The sequence below is a fragment of the Phyllobates terribilis genome, unplaced genomic scaffold (genome assembly GCF_046119375.1).
Source record: "Phyllobates terribilis strain yellow unplaced genomic scaffold, ASM4611937v1 Scaffold_1__5_contigs__length_1240528914, whole genome shotgun sequence".
Taxonomy (NCBI): Eukaryota; Metazoa; Chordata; class Amphibia; order Anura; family Dendrobatidae; genus Phyllobates; species Phyllobates terribilis.
This window is the reverse complement of record NW_027362761.1, coordinates 388,499,225-388,517,476: the sequence shown is the minus strand read 5'-3', so window position 1 is coordinate 388,517,476 and position 18,252 is coordinate 388,499,225. Positions and strand designations below refer to the sequence as shown.

The 18,252-nt window shown below is 42.7% G+C and overlaps 1 protein-coding gene across 1 annotated transcript in view; it reads left to right on the top strand.

Moving 5' to 3' along the window:
- SLC27A6 (solute carrier family 27 member 6) overlaps positions 1-18,252 on the top strand; it is a 106,379-nt gene that overhangs the window by 38,392 nt on the left and 49,735 nt on the right. The window lies entirely within an intron of this gene.

Sequence of the window (18,252 nt, the reverse complement as noted above, 5' to 3'; positions counted from 1 at the left end):
TTGGTTGCACACCGTTTGGCATTGATGACAGCCTCCAAACGTTTCTTGTAGCCATGCATAAGCTTCTTGCACTTCTCATCTGGAATTTTCTCCCACTCTTCCTTTGCAGTTTGTTCAAGCTCTTGAATGTTCTATTTCCCAATGGCAGATTTCAGCTCACCCCAAAGATTTTAAATGGGATTGAGGTCAGGATTCATTTCTGGCCATTTTAAAACAGTCAATTTTTTCTTTATCAACCATTCCTGTGTACTTTGTATTTGTGCTTTGGGTCATTGTCTTGCTGGAAGACCCATGATCTTCAGCTCAAACCAAGTTTTCTTACACTGCATAGAACATTTCGCTCTAAAATATCTTGATAATTCTCTGATTTTATGATTCCTGTGATACGGTCAAGGCCTCCAGTACCAGACGCAGCAAAGCAACCCCACAGCATTATGGATCCTCCACTATGCTTAACTATTGGTAAGGTGTTCTATTCCTTATAAGCTTCATTGCACAGTCTGTGAATAAACTGTTGTTTGCAATGCCAAAAAGCTCTATTTTTGTTTCATCTATCCACAGAACATTTTCCCAGAAGGATTGTGGTTTGTCAAAGTACTTTTGGCGAAGATCAGACATTCCTTTTTATGTCTTTTCTTCAGCAATGTTTTTTTCCGTGGCCTTTGCCCATAAAGCTCTGCTTGGTTTAGTGTGCTGCATATGGTACTTGTTGAAACCATGTCCCCGGACTTTTTCAGGTTGGCCTTCAGGTCTTTGGATGTTTGACGTGGTGTTTTTTCCATCATTTGCACCAACCTTTGAAGACATCTCTCGTCAATTTTCCTCTTTTCCCCACGTCCAGAGAGGTTCTTGACGGTTCCATGCATGGCAAACTTCTTAATAACATTGCGCACTGTTGAAACTAGGATACCAAGATCTTTGGAGATGGCCTTATACCCTTTGGAAGTATTGTGTTTGTTAATAATAGCAGTTCTCTTGTCCCCAGACCGTTCCTTTGTCTTCACCATTGTGACAAAGGAACAGGGCCTACCATATGGCTTTTTAAAACACTGAAGTCATCATTCATTGGCTAATTCATGTTTCATGGGCACCGACAATTAACCACAGGTGAATCTCTTTTGCGATTTACCACAGGCAAGTCAAAATGTGTTTCCATACTAAATTAATGTAAAGGGTGCCAATACCAGTGACACAGCAAGCTTTAGGTTTTTCTATTTTTCCCTCCCATTGTTTTTTTGTGTTAAATTATTGTTTATCATTTGCTCTTTTGTATTTAACACGAGTCTCTATACAAAAAAACTGTTTCACTTGATTCATTTTTTTTCAGGAGATATTCCACATTATGTACTTAAACTTCATGGGTGCCAATAATGATGAGCAGGACTGTATAAGCCACTTCTCCCCTTCCCCTTGAACATATTATCCACTTTGAACAGCTGAAATCCATCTTGTTTTGCACAAGACAGACTTTCACCACAGTGAGCTGTCAGGTTACACAGCAGATTGAAGTTTGTGCATGATATTAGGAGGAGAAATAGTGAGTGGGGGATGCTAACAAGCTTATCCCAGTGCTGGATTCATATATACACTGCTCAGTTTTGCTGTGTAATTTTCTCCTTCCTGTTGCTGTGTCTGTGTGCTACACTGATTAGCTCAGAGTCAATTTCCCATAAAGATTAAACCTGTAATCAGGAAAACTGGTTAAAAATGCAGTATGCAAGTCATACAATGGTCAAAAATATTGCTATTACTCATGAGTAGACACGACTGCATATTCTGAAAAGTTACTTGTAAGTGTAGTTTTCTTTTAGTCTTTCCATTGTTTTTATATTTCTTAAAGAAGCACTCCCATCAAATTTTTATCCTCTTAATATATTGCAGTTTTCATAATATATAGCACTGCGCACTTACAATTGCTCATTTTGCCTTTCTACACAGTAAATTCTTCTTTTTTTCTCTGCTCTTTGTGCAAACAGGAAGTTTTTTTTTCCTGCAAAAATCATTCCTCTCTTCAACTCCTGACCCAGCTGCTCCCTCCCTTCACCTGCCAGGGACTTTTGCAGGGACTTATGAGTCATGCAGAGAAAAGAAACTTTATTTTTCTACATAAAGCTTAGAAGGATTCAGTTTGTCTGTTTTTAATCACGTGATATCATAGACCTAACGGAAAACAGAAGAATTAACTGGGTAGAAAGGCAAAATTAGCAATTGTAAGTACACAGTGCTATATAAGATGACTGCAATATATTAAGAGGATAAAAACTTTGATGGGAGGAGGAGTGCTTCTTTAACAGCACCAAGAATTTTCACTACACAGAAGAAATAAAAAAACTATCTCATACTGCCATTAATTTATGGGTGAGGATATATAAAAATCAGTGTTTCAGTAGCTGCTCATTGCAGTTAATCATGTTACAGATTTATTTTTTCTATGGTACGCTAAGAAATGGGAGCTATGATTAGTTACAGTGGGCAACTTCTTCATACTTTGTATCTACCTTGATATTTTGTATGTGAGTATTGGTTTTGTTCTATTGGAGCTTTATTATGCCTAGCAGGCTCTTGTAGTGTACACAGCAGAAAGTAGGTGTTTGCTTAATTTCTGCCAACTACTATAGCTGAAAGCCCTTCTTTGTCATCTACTGCAATGAAAATTCTATTATCCAGTGAATCAAGAACTGGAATGTGGTCCCTCCGCCCAGCGAGCCATGTCTCTGTCTCAATAAGAAAAGGGGATCTCTACTTTTGATAAACTTAGGTGGAAACTAAAACTCTGGACAATTTTTTTAAATGTAACTAAATGGATCTTGAAGGTCATTTACAATTCTGGTCCACCAATGCATGTTTCCAATGTGCTCTGTACACAATGGTTCTGATTCACCAATGTGCTTATGCCACATAAATTGCTTTGAAAAGTCACAAAATGTTTCTGCAACATGGAGACAACTTTTTGAGACAATTGTCATTTTAACGCCAATTTTGCCTGGCTTCGCTAAAGTGAGTGTGATGGAGTCGTGATGCAACAGCTTATCTAATTCATGACGAGCTGTGGCAGTCCTTACGCCAAGAAATCTTACTCCAGTCCCTGACTGGAATAGGATTTGTAGCGAGGTGCACTCAACCTGTTAAACACCTAATTTTTTAAGAGGCATGCGCCTATAAATGAATCAGGAGCATCTGACACTAACACACCCTTCCTCAAGATCGATGTTGTTCACGCAGGTTTTGATGAATTAGGGCTTGGTTCTGTAAAACCACAAAAATAACAAAATGGCTGTGACTGCATATTATTACTGCACATGAACATGCCAAAATGATACTGTCTACAATTTTTCTTTATTGCTAAAATAGTATGTACTGTAGTATCCGAATTATTTCCTTTAATATCCCAAATACTATTGCTATTGTTTGTTCCTACATAAATCAGCTAGGCAATGCTGCAGCAGTTTTGAGCATTGTCATCAGTAACCCACTATACTATTAATGTATGTGCACACGATGAGTGTTTATTCAGGCTTTGACGCATGTGAATTTCTGCATGAATTCCGCACCTCTGCTCTCTTGCGTCTTTTTTATGCGTTTTTGTATGCAGCAAAAACGCATGTGTTTTTTATGCATGCGTTTTTGCAAAGGATAGATAGATACAGTAGATAGATAGATAGATAAGTATTTGATACACTGCCGATTTGGCAACTTTTCCCACCTGCAAAGAATGGAGAGGTCTGTAATTTTTATCGTATGTACTCTTTAACTGTTGAGAAATTAATAAGATTACCGTACGCAATTCCTACCCATTGCCGTTAATTCCTGACTTGTTTAACCAGTTATTGGGGGCCAAGTGGTTCTCTAAAATTGATCTCCCGGGGCATACAATTTGTTACGAGTGAAGGAGGGTGATGAATGGAAAACTGCTTTTAACACTCCTGTGGGTCATTTTGAGAATCTGGTGATGCCTTTTGGTCTTACCAATGCACCTGCATTTTTTTCAGAACCTTATTAATGACATCCTGAGACCTTTGATTGGTAAGAATGTGGTTGTGTAATTGGATGACATTTTGATTTATTCTCCAGATCTGGAGTCCCATTGGCTGAATGTACGTGAAGTTTTGTAGTTATTGAGTGATAATTCACTCTTTGCTAAGCTGGAGAAATGTGAGTTCGCTGTGCAGAAAATTAGTTTTTTGGGCTACATTGTCTCCAGCGAGGGCTTTGAGATGGACCTGGTGAAGGTTCTGGCTGTGCAGGAATGGCCTAGGCCTATTGGTTTGAAATCTATACAGAGAATTTGGGGTTTTGCCAATTATTATAGGAAATTCATTAAGAATTTTTCTGTAATTGTTAAACCTCTAACCGATCTCACCAGGAAAGGTGCGAATACAGTCCAATGGACTACTGAGGCCATTGAAGCATTTAAGTATCTCAAAGAGAGGTTCAGTTCAGCCCCTATCCTTATGCAGCCTGATGAGACCAAGCCTTTTTTGGTCGAGGTCGATGCTTCATCGGTGGGGGTCGGAGGAGTTTTGTCTCAAGCGAACAGGGATGGAGTACATACTTGTGCCTTCTTTTTCAAAAAATTTTCGGAAACCGAATTTAATTATGATGTTGGAAATCGGGAGTTGCTGGATATTAAACTCGCATTTGAACATTGGCGTCATTTTTTGGAAGGCGCTATATTTTCTATTCAGGTTTTCACAGATCATAAGAATTTGATCTATCTGGATACTGTCAAGCGTTTGAATGCCCGTCAAGCTAGGTGGGCACTTTTTTTTCTCGGTTTCATTTTTCTGTTACCTATATCCCTGGTACTAAGAATGTTAAAGCCGATGCTTTATCTCGCACTTTCTCGCCTGCGGTCGGTGCCGAGGAGTAGGAGAGCATTTTACAGAAAGGAGTTGTGGTGGCAGCATTGGACTCCATTTTGGAGAATTGGATTCTAAAAGCTCAAGATGATGCTCCATCTAACACTCCCCATGGGAGGTTGTTCGTGCCTAGAACCTTTAGGAGAGACTTGTTTGTGGAGTGTCATGAGTCTCGGTTGGCAGGTCATCCAGGAATTTCTGAGACTAAGAGACTTATCAGTCACAGTTTTTGGTGGCCTGGATGACAGAAAGAAGTCATCTAGTGGGAGCGTCAATGTACTGTGTGTGCTAGGTCAAAGGCTTCACATACTCCTGCTGCGGGGTTGCGTTGCCCTCTGGAGGTTCCTAGTGCGCCTTGGACGCATCTCACAATGGATTTTATTACTGATCTGCCCGTGTCCAAGGGTTTTACTGTCATCTGGGTTGTCGTGGACCGTTTTAGTAAGATGTGTCATTTGGTTCCATTCATTAAGTTGCCCTGCGCCAAGACACTTGCCAAGACGTTTGTAAAGGAGATTGTCAAGCTTCATGGCGTTCCCACGGATATTGTTTCTGATAGAGGACCTCAGTTTGTGGCTCGCTTTTGGCATGCTTTTTGTGACAGGTTGGGAGTCCATTTTTGTCTGGGTATCATCCTGAGTCTAATGGACAGACTGAAAGAAAGAACCAGGATGTAGAACAGTTTTTGCGATGTTTTGTGGTGGACAATCAAGAGGTGTGGTCTGAGTTTCTGCCTCTCGCAGAATTGCTCTTAACAATCATACATCCTCCTGAGCTGGGTGTTCTCCTTTTTTTTGTTGTACTGGGAGACATCCGTCTTTTGGTTCATTTTCCAAATTGGGGTCGGCGGTGCTGGAGGAGGAGAATTTTTCTGGTGATTTGGAGAGACTTTGGACTAATGTACGTTGCAACCTTCAAGAGGCTAACAAGAAGTCCAAGAAGTATTTTGACAAGAAACGTAAGGAGGTTTTGTTTACTGTGGGTGACATGGATTGTTGTCCTCAAGGAACCTGCGGTTGAGGATTCCCTCTAAAAAACTGGGTCCTAAGTTTGTGGGTCCATTTAAAGTGCTTCAGGTTGTTAACCCTTCTGCGGTTAGGTTGGATATCCCTACTTCCTGGAAGATTAATCCTGTGTTTAATGTTTCCTTGTTGAAAAAGGATGATGTATCTGATAGGGATGCCACTGTCACAGTTCCTCCTGTTGTGGAAGACGGCGAATATGAAATTTCACGTATCTTGAATTCTAGATGGCATAGAGGGAGATTACAGTATCTCGTCTCCTGGAAGGGTTTTGGTCTCGAAGATAACTCCTGGGTAAGGGCGGATGATGTCTCTGCTCCTAGGCTTGTTAGAGCTTTCCACAAGAGGTTTCCGGATAGGCCTGGGCCTGGAGGATCTGGAGGATCCTCTTGAAAGAGAGGGTACTGTTAGAACCCTCCTGTTTGTTTTTTCCATCTTGTGTTTTGTGGTCACGTGACCATCTGCCTTTATATTCCAGCTCCGCCTTTTTGGCTGTGCTGGACTTCAGTGTTGTTTGCCTGTTTTGCTAGCCAGGTGCTTCTGTGCCTATCTCTGGCAGTTCACTTGGTCCTTTTGGGACCTCTAGTACCTTTTTGTCAGTTTATCTTTTTGTGCTCTGCAACAACATTCTCTGTTCATTAGGTGTCCCATTTTTGTTCCAGTCCTTATTTCTTTTAGGGACCCCTTCCCTTTATTCTATAGGTCTTCGTTCAGACTAGCCTAGGACTAAGGCAGGTCCGTTCGCTAGGAACAGGCAGCCCGCTACATCATAGGGACTCAGCTTAGTCTTACTGTAGGGAAAGCTTTCCCCCTCTTTCCTTAGTACTTGTTGCAGATCATAACACCTTCTTCTTACTCCAAACATGGCGAGTGCAATTGATACCAAAATGTTCTATACCACATGGCCTTCTCCCATGTTTCCTCTGGATCATCCAGATGGTCATTGACAAACTTCAAACCGGTCTGGACATGTGCTGGCATGAGCAGGAGGACCTTGAGTGCCCTGCACTATTTTAATCATTGACAGCGTAGTATGTTACTAACGGTAATGTTTGAGACTGTGGTCCCAGCTCTCTTCAGGTCATTGACCAGGTCCTCCCATGTAGTTCTGGGCTGATTCCTGACCTTTCTCAGAATCATACTTACACCATAAGGCGAGATCTTGAATGGAGCCCCAAACCGAGGAAGATTGACAGTCATCTTGTGGTTCTTCCATTTTCTAATAATTGTGCAAACAGTTGTTGCCTTCTCACCAAGCTGCTTGCCTATTGTCCTCTAGCCAAAGAGAAGGAAGTACATATACCCAAAATGATGAACTTAAAACAATCTTTATTGAGTGATTAGATTAAAATAATATTAAAATTTGGTTATAACACAAAAGGGGAAAGTATTGCAAGATTATTAGCATAAAGTTATCCAGATATATCCACCAGTGATACGGTTAGTTCAGAATAGTTTCTGAACTAATCGTATCACTGGTGGATTTTGGGTATATGTACTTCCTTCTCTTTGGCTGCTGTATATTTTGGAAGTACCCCTTTCTATACATTATATGGTCAACTGTAGGTATTAATTGCCTATTGTCCTGTAGCCCATCCCTGCCTTGTGCAGGTCTACAATTTTGTCCCTGGTGTCCACAGCTCTTTGGTCTTGGTCACTTTAGAGATGTTGGAGTGTGATTGATTGAGTGTGTGAACAGGTGTCTTTTATACAGGTAATGAGTTCAAATAGGTGCAATTAACACAGGTAATGAGTGCAGAGTAGGAGGGCTTCTTAAAGAAAAACTAACTGGTCTGTGAGAGCCAGAATTCTTGCTGGTTGGTATGTGATCAAATACTTATTTCATGCAATAAAATGCAATTTAATTATTTAAAATCATACAATAAAAATCATACAATGTGATTTTAAGGATTTCTTTTAAGATTCTGTCTCTCACAGGTGAAGTTTACATAGTTTATATAGTTTTTAAGGTTGAAGGAAGACTAAGTCCATCTAGTTCAACCCATAGCCTAACATGTTTATCTAGAGGAAGGCAAAAAAAACCCATGTGGCAAACACTAATCTCCACATTGGGAAAAAAAATTCCTTCCTGACTCCATACGGCAATCAGACTAGTTCCTTGGATCAACGCCCTATCAAGGAATCTAGTATATATAACCTGTAATATTATACTTTTCAAGAAAGGCATCCAGGCCCTTCTTAAATTTTAGTAGTGAATCACTCATTACAACATCATGCGGCAGAGAGTTCTATAGTCTCACTACTCTTACAGTAAAGAATCCGTGGCTGTGATTATGGTTAAACATTCTTTCCTCCAGACGTAAAAGATGCCCCCTTGTCCCCGTCTCAGGCCTCAGAGTAAAAAGATCAGTAGAAAGGTCTTTGTACTGTCCCCTCATATACTTGTACATAGTAATAAGATCACACCTAAGCCTTCGTCTTGGTATTGCCGACCCCCCAGTCCTCTAATAACCTGGGTCGCTCTTCTCTGCACCTGCTCTAGTTCAGCTATGTCTTTCTTATGCACCGGAGACCTGAACTGTACACAGTATTCTAAGTGTGGTCGCACTAGTGACTTGTATAGAGGTAAAATTATGTTCTCCTCATGAGCATCTATGCCTCTTTTAATGCATCCCATTATTTTATTTGCCTTTGCAGCAGCTGCCCGACACTGGCCACCAAAAGTGAGCTTGTTGTCCACCAATACACATAGGTTTTTTTCAGTGACAGTTTTGACCAGTGTTTTACAATTAAGTATATAATTATTAGAGATGAGCGGTGTTCGACTCGAACTGTGAGCCAATCTCAAATTCGAGCTGTTTTGGGCAGTGTTCGAGTCATTCGACGAACTCGAATGATTTGCAAAAAAATTGGCTGTTCGAGGTTATGTTCGATAACTGTTCATGCACCAAAAGCGTAACTGGATTTTTTCACAGTAATATTGTTAATTAGTGACGAGCGAGCATTCTCGCCACTGCTCGGTACTCGCCCGAGCATCTCAGTACTCGAGATGCTCGGAGCTCGCCGAGTACTTTCGAGATGCTCGAGCGGGAGCTCGGGTCCCCGTCCTGCATGTCTGGCGCTATTTAGAGCACCAATCATGGAGGGATTGTCTCCCACTCACTGTAATGCCACAGCCATGGTGGTTGTGGCATTACAGTGGTTGCCCAAATCGATGGGAACAGTGCTCACAGTGAAACATGAAAAGCCGGCAATTCAGCAGTGGCATACACCGGTACCGACAATTTAGAACAGAAAGAATAGAGCATCACACATAGATTAGATAGATAGAAACATCTCAGTCACATATATAATAAGCACAGTGACAGTGTTGGTTACTTTACTTGCCATTTAGTGTTAAAATAAAGGATTTATTAAAAAAAAAATTGGCGATGGGTTCCCCGTAATTTTAGTCTCTAGCGGAGGTTAAGCAGACCGCTGGGGCAGATGTTTGAAGCCTGGGAAGGGGGTAATACCCACGGAGCTTCCCAGGCTACTAATATCAGCCCCCAGCTGAATACCTAGCCTTTACTAGCTATTAAAATGGGGGACCCAAAAAAAATGACGTGGGGTCCCCCCTATTTTAATAGCTAACAAAGGCTAGGCAGACAGCTGGGGGCTGATATTAATAGTCCAGGAAGGGTGCCATGAATATTGAAAAAAGAGGAAAGTAGATTCAGCTCACCTGATTGCTGTAGGCTTTGGAAGGAAGCACGGGAACGTGTGGCCTCATGTGTTTGCATGAAAAAAAGTTGAAGAAACCAGCTTCCAAAAGTGCAAATATTTGTTGAAGCAAATCCACGCAGTTTAAAAATTTCCAAATTACATCGGGGAATCTCACAAAGAAAAAACGCAATGCGTTTCGAACACAGAGCTGTGTTCCTTGTCAAAGCTGACATGCATATGACATACTATAGTATTATATCCAATAACAACCAATCAGATCGATATACTTGGTCACATGAGAGTGTGAATAAGGTGCATAATTAGTGTGAGCCAATCACATAAAATGGAAAAAGATAATAAAACCATTATAGAAAAAAGGGACAAGAAAGGAATTAAAATTCATTTTAACATAGAGTGTTACATGAAATAGATAAAATAAATTAACAGAAACATGAAGTAAAATCAATAATGAAACCTGATTTCACGGCGTGCATTGAGTCCGTCTGGGAAGCGGGATCCAAGGTTGTAAATCCAAAATGCTTCTCTGGTGAGTAAACGATGTCTGGAATCTCCTCCTCGGCATGCAGGTTTAACCCTCTCTATACCAATGACCTGTAGAGAACTGCACGATCTCTGGTGAAATTGAATAAAATGCCTAGAGGCATGTGAAATATTACGGTTGGTACTAGAAAGAGAAGATATATCAGTTAAATGTTCTGAAATGCAAACTTTAAGATTTCTTGTTGTGCAACCAACATATATGAGATCACAAATTTTACATAGAATTCTCCCACGCTGTCAGTGACGTGCATGAGGTGAGCTGAGTTCATTGGACATGAACTCGGCTCATCTGGATGCCGTCACAGCCAGACACTGAGGAGCTTCACTGAGGAGCTTCTCAGTGTCTGCGGCATGGCAAGCTGGATGGCAGCGTTCTGCTGCGATCCAGCCTGTCATGTCAATGTAGCAAAGCTGAAGCTGTCCTGGGAACCATGGGAAGGTAAGGATGAGGTTGGTTTATTATTTTATTTTTATTGCAGGAGATCGTTGGCTTCAGCTGGAACGGGCGATAAGGTAAGTAGGGTTTAATTTAGAACATTAAAGGAATGTGTCTTTATTTCAATTAAATGACTTTATTCTGGGTGTTTGTGTTTTTTTTTAACTTTGACTATGGGGTTAGTAATGGGGGTGTCTTATAGACGCCTCTCCATTACTAACCTGGGCTTGATGTCAGCTGGCATTATAAGCTGACATCAACCCCAACCCTATTACCCCACTTCCACCGCTACAGGGCAGTGGGAAGAGCAAGGCTAAGTGCCAGAATTGGCACATCCTATGGATGCGCCATTTCTGGGGCGGCTGACGGCTGGTATTTCTAGCCTGGGAGGGGGCCAATATTCATGGCTCCCTTCCTGGGCTATTAATGTCAGCCCCAAGCTGTCTGCCTAGCCTTTCCAAGCTATTAAAATAGGGGGGACCCCACGTCATTTTTTTGGGGGTCCCCCATTTTAATAGCTAGTAAAGGTTAGGTATTCAGCTGGGGGCTGATATTAGTAGCCTGGGAAGCTCCGTGGGTATTACCCCCTTCCTAGGCTACAAACATATGCCCCAGCCATCTGCTTAACCTCCGCTAGAGACTAAAATTACGGGGAACCCCACGCCAATTTTTTTTTTTAATAAATCCTTTATTTTAACATTAAATGACAAGTACATTAACCAACACTGTCACTGTACTTATTATATATGTGACTGACATGTTTTTATCTATCTAATCTATGTGTGATGCTCTATTATTTCTGTTCTCAATTCTCGGGTACCGGTGTATGCCGCTGCTGAATTGCCGGCCGGCTTTTTTAAGGAGAAGGGTGCATGAAAATCGGAGGGCACTAGTGTGTTCCAAGTGCCCAGCTATGTTTTTCATGCACTCTCCTATATACCCTGCCTGCCTGTCTGCCTATATATTCTGCCTGCCTGACGTTTAATTGAGCACTGTTCCCATCGATTTGGGCAATTTTTGACCTTCTGCAGACTGCCGGGGGGGACCGCGAGAAAAATGCTCGAGTTTCCCATAGACTTACATTGGGCTCGTTGCTCGGGTCGAGCACCCGAGTATTCCAATGTGCTCGACTCGAGCTTCGAGCACCCGAGCATTTTAGTGCTCGCTCATCACTACTGTTAATTAATGTTAATAGACAGTTTCAGTGTAGAGTGGGCGGGGGGAGGGGCAGGGGATGGATCTCTGCAGAAATAATGCCGATCTCCATTTTTTTTTTCTTTCCTGCATTTACAGTGGGGCGGTGCAGTCTGTCAGCCTATCAGCAGCGCACACACGCAGCGAAGTGCTTTTTTGGCACACAAGCAAGGGCATGTGTCATTGGCTGTGTATGTCACATGTCCTTGCCCTATAAGACCCAGCTATTTTCCCCGTCGCCACCATTTTCTCACTGCTGCAGCTGAGTGTTAGACGGCACCGCTGCTGCTGTGGGCGCTATACAGTATAACTGTGTGAATTGCGAGCGAATTTCCAGTTACATAGATAGGTTTAGGGAGTAAGGACTAGTTCTAATTGCAGCCCTTTTGAGGGCTAGGTTACAGCAGTTCATAGCACTTTTTGCCAGGCAGGTCTGTGCCACTAATGTGCAAGTGTTTTTCACAGCATTTGGCAAAATGTAGCTCAGCCAATCCTTTTAGGCCTGTAGCAGTGTCTGTTAGTCATTGGAGTAGCCTATCTGTGTTGCAAGCTACACTACCTGTGAATCTAATACCAATTTTTTACTGCATCTAAGCCAGTCAATTCTTTTGGGCCTGTAGCAGTGTCTGGTAGTCAGCGGAGTAGCCCATCTGTGAAGGAAGCTACACCGCCTGTGTATCTAATTCAAATTATTTACTGCATCTAACCCAGGAAATCCTTTTGGGCCTAGTAGCAGTGTCCGGTAGTCAGTGGAGTAGCCCATCTGAAGCAAGCTATACCACCTGTGTATCTAATAACAATTTTTTACTGCATCTAACCCAGTAAATCCTTTTGGGCATAGTAGCAGTGTCTCGTAGTCAGCGGAGTAGCCCACCTGTGAAGGAAGATACACCGCCTGTGTATCTAATTCTAATTTTTTACTGCATCTAACCCAGGAAATCTTTTTGGGCCTAGTAGCACTGTCTGGTAGTCAGCGGAGTAGCCCAGCTGTTAAGCAAGCTACACCGCCTGTAGATCTAATTACAAATTTTTAACTGCATCTAGCCCATGCAATACTTTGGGCCTGGTAGCAGTGTCTGCTAGTCAGCGGAGTAGCCCAGCTGTTTTGCAAGCTACACCGCCTGTAGATCTAATTACACATTTTTAACTGCATCTAGCCCAGGCAATACTTTGGGCCTAGTAGCAGTGTCTGCTAGTCAGCGGAGTAGCCCAGCTGTTAAGCAAGCTACACCGCCTGTAGATCTATTTACAAATTTTTAACTGCATCTAGCCCAGGCAGTACTTTGGGCCTCGTAGCAGTGTCTGCTAGTCAGCAGAGTAGCCCAGCTGTTAAGCAAGCTACACCACCTGTGCTTTGGACACTTAATTTTTTCACAGGAAACGCTTCGGGCCCCCGGGACACTCAGTCAAGAGCATCGGGGAGGCACCCCAAGGCAAAGGGGCTGGGACTGGCGGTAGCACGCCTTGCGGTGGACCGCCAAGCTCGATCCTTATAAAAGCTTTTTAACTGAAGCAGCTTTAGTGGACGCTACTGGAGCTGGAATTGCCGCGGCTGCTGGCACCAGACTTGCCCTCCAATAGATCCTTGTAAAAGGATTTAAAGTGTACTCATTCAAATTACAGAGCCAATTTAAATTACAGAGCTTAGACCTGCCTCCACCGCAGGAGGTCTCGACCCACCAGTGGACAGGCACCAGTATTGGGAGAGGGGGGCTGGCCGTCAGGGTCCACCGCGAGTCTGGCACAAACCCGGCGACACGGAGGTCGCACGGGAAGGAACGGCCTGGCCGTGTCGGCTTCGCACTCCAGCATAGTCCCTCTGCCTGCTCGTGCCCGTAACCTCAAAGGGATGCGCAAGCGGCTTTTCTTCCCAGGGCTGTTCCCCGCCCAGCAGGAAAGTGGGGGAGCTCAGGTCGGCCTTCCACCGTACTCCCTTACCTCCCTCGCCCTCTTTCCTTCTTCCGTTCTCCATCTAATCTCTCGGCTCTGTGGTGTCCACTCTCCCTCCAGCTCTCTCCTTCTCACAGGTGGAGTACCACGTGTATTCACACTGTGGCGAATCTTTTGGGCCCAGGCATAAGAAGTTGTCGAGGTAATGGATAATATGTGCCCCCTTAGAAACGTCCATGACGACCCATTTGAGGAAGCAACTAAACGCCTCAAATAGTGAGCATGATATGGAGCACCCCATGGGCAAACAGCGATCTATATAGTATGCTCTTTCCCAAAAGCAGCCCAATAGGCGGACACTATTCAGAGGCACAGGTGGTAAGTAACCAGAACACCCCCTCAATGTCTGTTTTGGCCATTAGGGTGCCCCTTTCCAACTTCTTGACCCGCCTGATTGCCTTGTTAAAGGAGGTACAGTATATACTGCTGTACTTGGTTCCGCGTCGATGTTGTCGATGTAGTCCGAATGTATTGGGTTCTGTTTTTGGCACGACTCCCAACGGGGATGCCACTACGTCTTGTAAGGAAAGTGTTCTGAATGGAACCGCCATTCTACCTAAAGATGTTTCTTTTTTTAATTTTCTTGTCACGACGTCTGGGTGTTGGTAGGCTGATTTTAGATTTTTACTCCAGCCTTTCTTGATTTTAGAAGGGCATGACATGCCTATATCTGTGTCTCCTCCTCCTTTTACTCCTCCACCTCTTTTCTTTTCGCATGACTATATGTACTTGTCACTTTTCCATGTGTTAGTTGTGTCTTCTGAGCAGTTTGTCAGCTTTTGGACACCTTTGAAGGTGTTTTCTATGTGTTTCTATGTGTTTTTGTTTGCCTGCCATTGGTTTTAACGGTGTTCGACGAACTGTTTGACGAACAAGTGCCAAGCATCTCTGGGAACTCCTTCAAGATTGTTGGAAGACCATTTCCGGTGACTACCTCTTGAAGCTCATCAAGAGAATGCCAAGAGTGTGCAAAGCAGTCATCGAAGCAAAAGGTGGCTACTTTGAAGAACCTAGAATATAAGACATATTTTCACTTTTTTATTAACTATATAATTCCACATGTGTTAATTCATAGTTTTGATGCCTTCAGTGTGAATGTACAATTTTCATAGTCATGAAAATACAAAAAAATCTTTAAATGAGAAGGTGTGTCCAAACTTTTGGTCTGTACTGTACATATATTTTCCCCTATCCCCATTGTTCTTATTTTAAGTATCAACCTTTTGTGTGGAACCGTATCAAAAGCTTTTGAAAAGTCCATATACACAACATCCAATGCATTTCCTTGGTCCAGTCCGGAACTTGCCTCCTCATAAAAACTGATCAGATTAGTTTGACAGGAACGGTCCCTCGTAAACCCATGTTGATATTGGGTCATGAAGTTATTTTTCTTCAGATACTCTAGTATAGCATCTCTTAGGAAACCCTCCAGGATTTTACCCACAGTAGAGGTTAAGCTTACTGGCCTATATTTTCTGAGTTCTTTTTTTGTTCCCTTTTTGAATATTGGCACCACATTTGCTATACACCAGTCCTGTGGTACAGACCCTGTTATTATGGAATCTTTAAAGATTAAAAATAATGGTCTATCTATGACGTTACTTAATTCCTGCAGTACTCGCGGTTGTATCCCATCCGGGCCCGGGGATTTGTGAACTTTAGTGATTTTTAGACGCCACTGTACTTCCTGCTGGGTTAAGCAAGTGACATTTAATGGAGAATTTTTGTTATCACTGATCATGTCTTCTGTCATGCGATTTTCTTGTGTAAATACTGTTGAAAAAAAATCATTTAGCATATTGGCTTTTTCCTCATCCTCATCCACCATTTCACCCAGACTATTTTTAAGGGGGCCAACACTATCATTTTTTAGTTTTTTACTATTTATGTAGTTAAAGAATATTTTGGGATTATTTTTACTTTCTCTGGCAATGAATCTCTCTGTCTTAATCTTTGCTGCCTTGATTTGGTTTTTACAGAATTTATTTAATTTTCTGTATTTATTTAATGCCTCATCACTACCTACTTGCTTTAGTTCTCTAAATGCTTTCTTTTTGTCACTTATTGCGCCCCTTACAGCTCTATTTAGCCATAGTGGTTTCCTCCTATTTCTAGCATGTTTATTCCCTTAGGGTATATATTGTGCACAGGTCCTATTCAAGATGCTAATAAATGTCTCCCATTTGCTTTGTGTAGTTTTATGTTTCAGGATATAGTCACAGTTTATTGCACTAAGATCATCTCTCAACCGTTGGAAATTTGCCTTTACAAGTTTAGTGTCCTTGTAACCCCTCTACTACACATCTTATTAAAGGATACATGAAAACTTATTATTTTGTGATCACTATTACCGAAGTGACCCCCAACTCGTATATTTGATATGCGGTCTGGCTTGTTGGTTAATATTTGGTCTAGCAGTGCACCCCTTCTTGTTGGGTCCTGAACCAGTTGTGAAAGGTAATTATCTCTCATAGTTGTCAAAAACCTATTACCTTTGCTTGAACTACAGGTTTCTGTTCCCCAATCTATTTCAGGGTAGTTAAAGTCCCCCATAATAATAACTTCGCCTTGAGTCGCTGCTTCATCTATTTGCTTTATGAGGATATTCTCGGCTGCTTCCATTTTTTTTGGAGACTTATAACAAACCCCTATCAGTAATTTATTATTTTTCCCCCTCCCCTTATCTCCACGCACAGGGACTCTACATTTTCATTAGATTCACATATATTCTCAAGCAAGATGGGTTGTAAGGATGATTTTACATATAAACACAGACCCCCACCTCGCTTTTTTGTACGGTCATTTCTGAACAGACTATAGTCCTGTAAATTAACTGCCCAGTCATGGCTCTCGTCTAGCCATGTCTCAGATATCCCCACCATGTCATAATTATTTTCCAACAAAATTAATTCTAATTCCTCCATTTTGTTGGTGAGGCTTCCGTCATTAGTGTACATGCATTTTATGTATCTCTCTGTACCTCTATTCCTTCTTACTATATTGACTGTTCTAACCCCACCCCCAATTTCTTTATTTGTGCCCAGGTCACTATCCGCACTATCTTCCCCACCTATAAAATGAATACCCTCCCCCAAATCCCTAGTTTAAGCAACCTTCTAGCCATTTTCTCCCCCAGCACAGCTGCACCCTCCCCATTAAGGTGCAGCCCGTCCCTAGCGTAGAACCTGTAGCCAACTGAGAATTCGGCCCAGTTCTCCAGGAACCCAAACCCCTCCTTCCTACACCAATTCCTGAGCCACTTATTTATCTCTCTAATCTCCCGTCCATTGCATCTCTGGCGTGGCACGTGGTACAGGCAGTATTTCAGAGAATACCACCTTGGAGGTCCTTGCTTTAAGCTTGCAGCCTAATTCCCTGAAATCATCTTTAAGGACCTTCCACCTACCTCTAACTTTGTCATTTGTGCCAATGTGCACCATGACCGCTGGGTCCTCACCAGCCCCTCCCAGTAATCTGTCAACCCGATCAGCGATGTGCCAGACTCGAGCGCCAGATAGGCAGCACACTGTTCGACGATCCCTGTCTTTGTGACAGATTGCCCTATCTGTTCCCCTAATAATTGAGTCCCCCACTACCAGCACCTGTCTGGCCTGCCCTGCTCTCCTATTTCCCCCCTTACTGGAGCTGACACTCCTCTGGATTTCAGAGGACATGCCTTGCTGCAGCGGTGCTGCCCCTGTACTAACACCGGCCTCATCTGCAAACTTATTGGGGTGTGCCAGATCAGGACTAGCCTCCCTGGCACGCTTCCCTCTGCCCCCCCTTCTAACTGTCACCCATCTAGCGGCCTCACTGTCCTGCCGCTCCCTATTACCACCCTCCCCCACATCTACCCCAGTGAGCAGCTGCTCAGTGAGCAGCAGACTCCTTTCCATATTGTCAATGGATCTCAGTGTTGCCAGCTGCTCATTTAGATCCAGTACCTGGGCTTCCAAACGCACAACGTGCTCACATCTTGCACAGCAGTATGCACCCACAAACGGCTGTTCCAGGATTGCATACATGTGGCAAGATGTACACTGGATAGCATTGTCAATAATATAGCTCATTTCCTAATGGGGATTGCACTAGACAGAAATGTTAAGTAAAAAGAAATGTAAAGAATTAATAAAATACAGACAGCAGACCACATTTCTCCCTTCCAAACTCCCTGAATCCAAGTCACTGAAAAACAAGTCACACACTCACTTCCGTTTGCACTTACGCTCCGGTCACACTCAGCTCGTTCACACTCGCTCACACTCGCTAAGGAAGAAGATTTAAAGATTTTTTTATTTTTTTTCCCCTTTAGCAGCAATCCAACTTACAGCTCAATGCACTTCCAAAAGGCAAGTATACCTACGATAAAAATTACAGACCTCTCCAATCTTTGTAGGTGGGAAAACTTGCAAAATCGTCAGTGTATCAAATACTTATTTTCCCATTGTATATACTCCCGGTCAGAGTCCATCCAGTGGGCGCGGCCTTGGTCCATGCACTTGTATGGAGCGACCCTGCACCCCCACTAGTGTTGCGGCAGTCCAGTGCCAAATATTTTGCACCG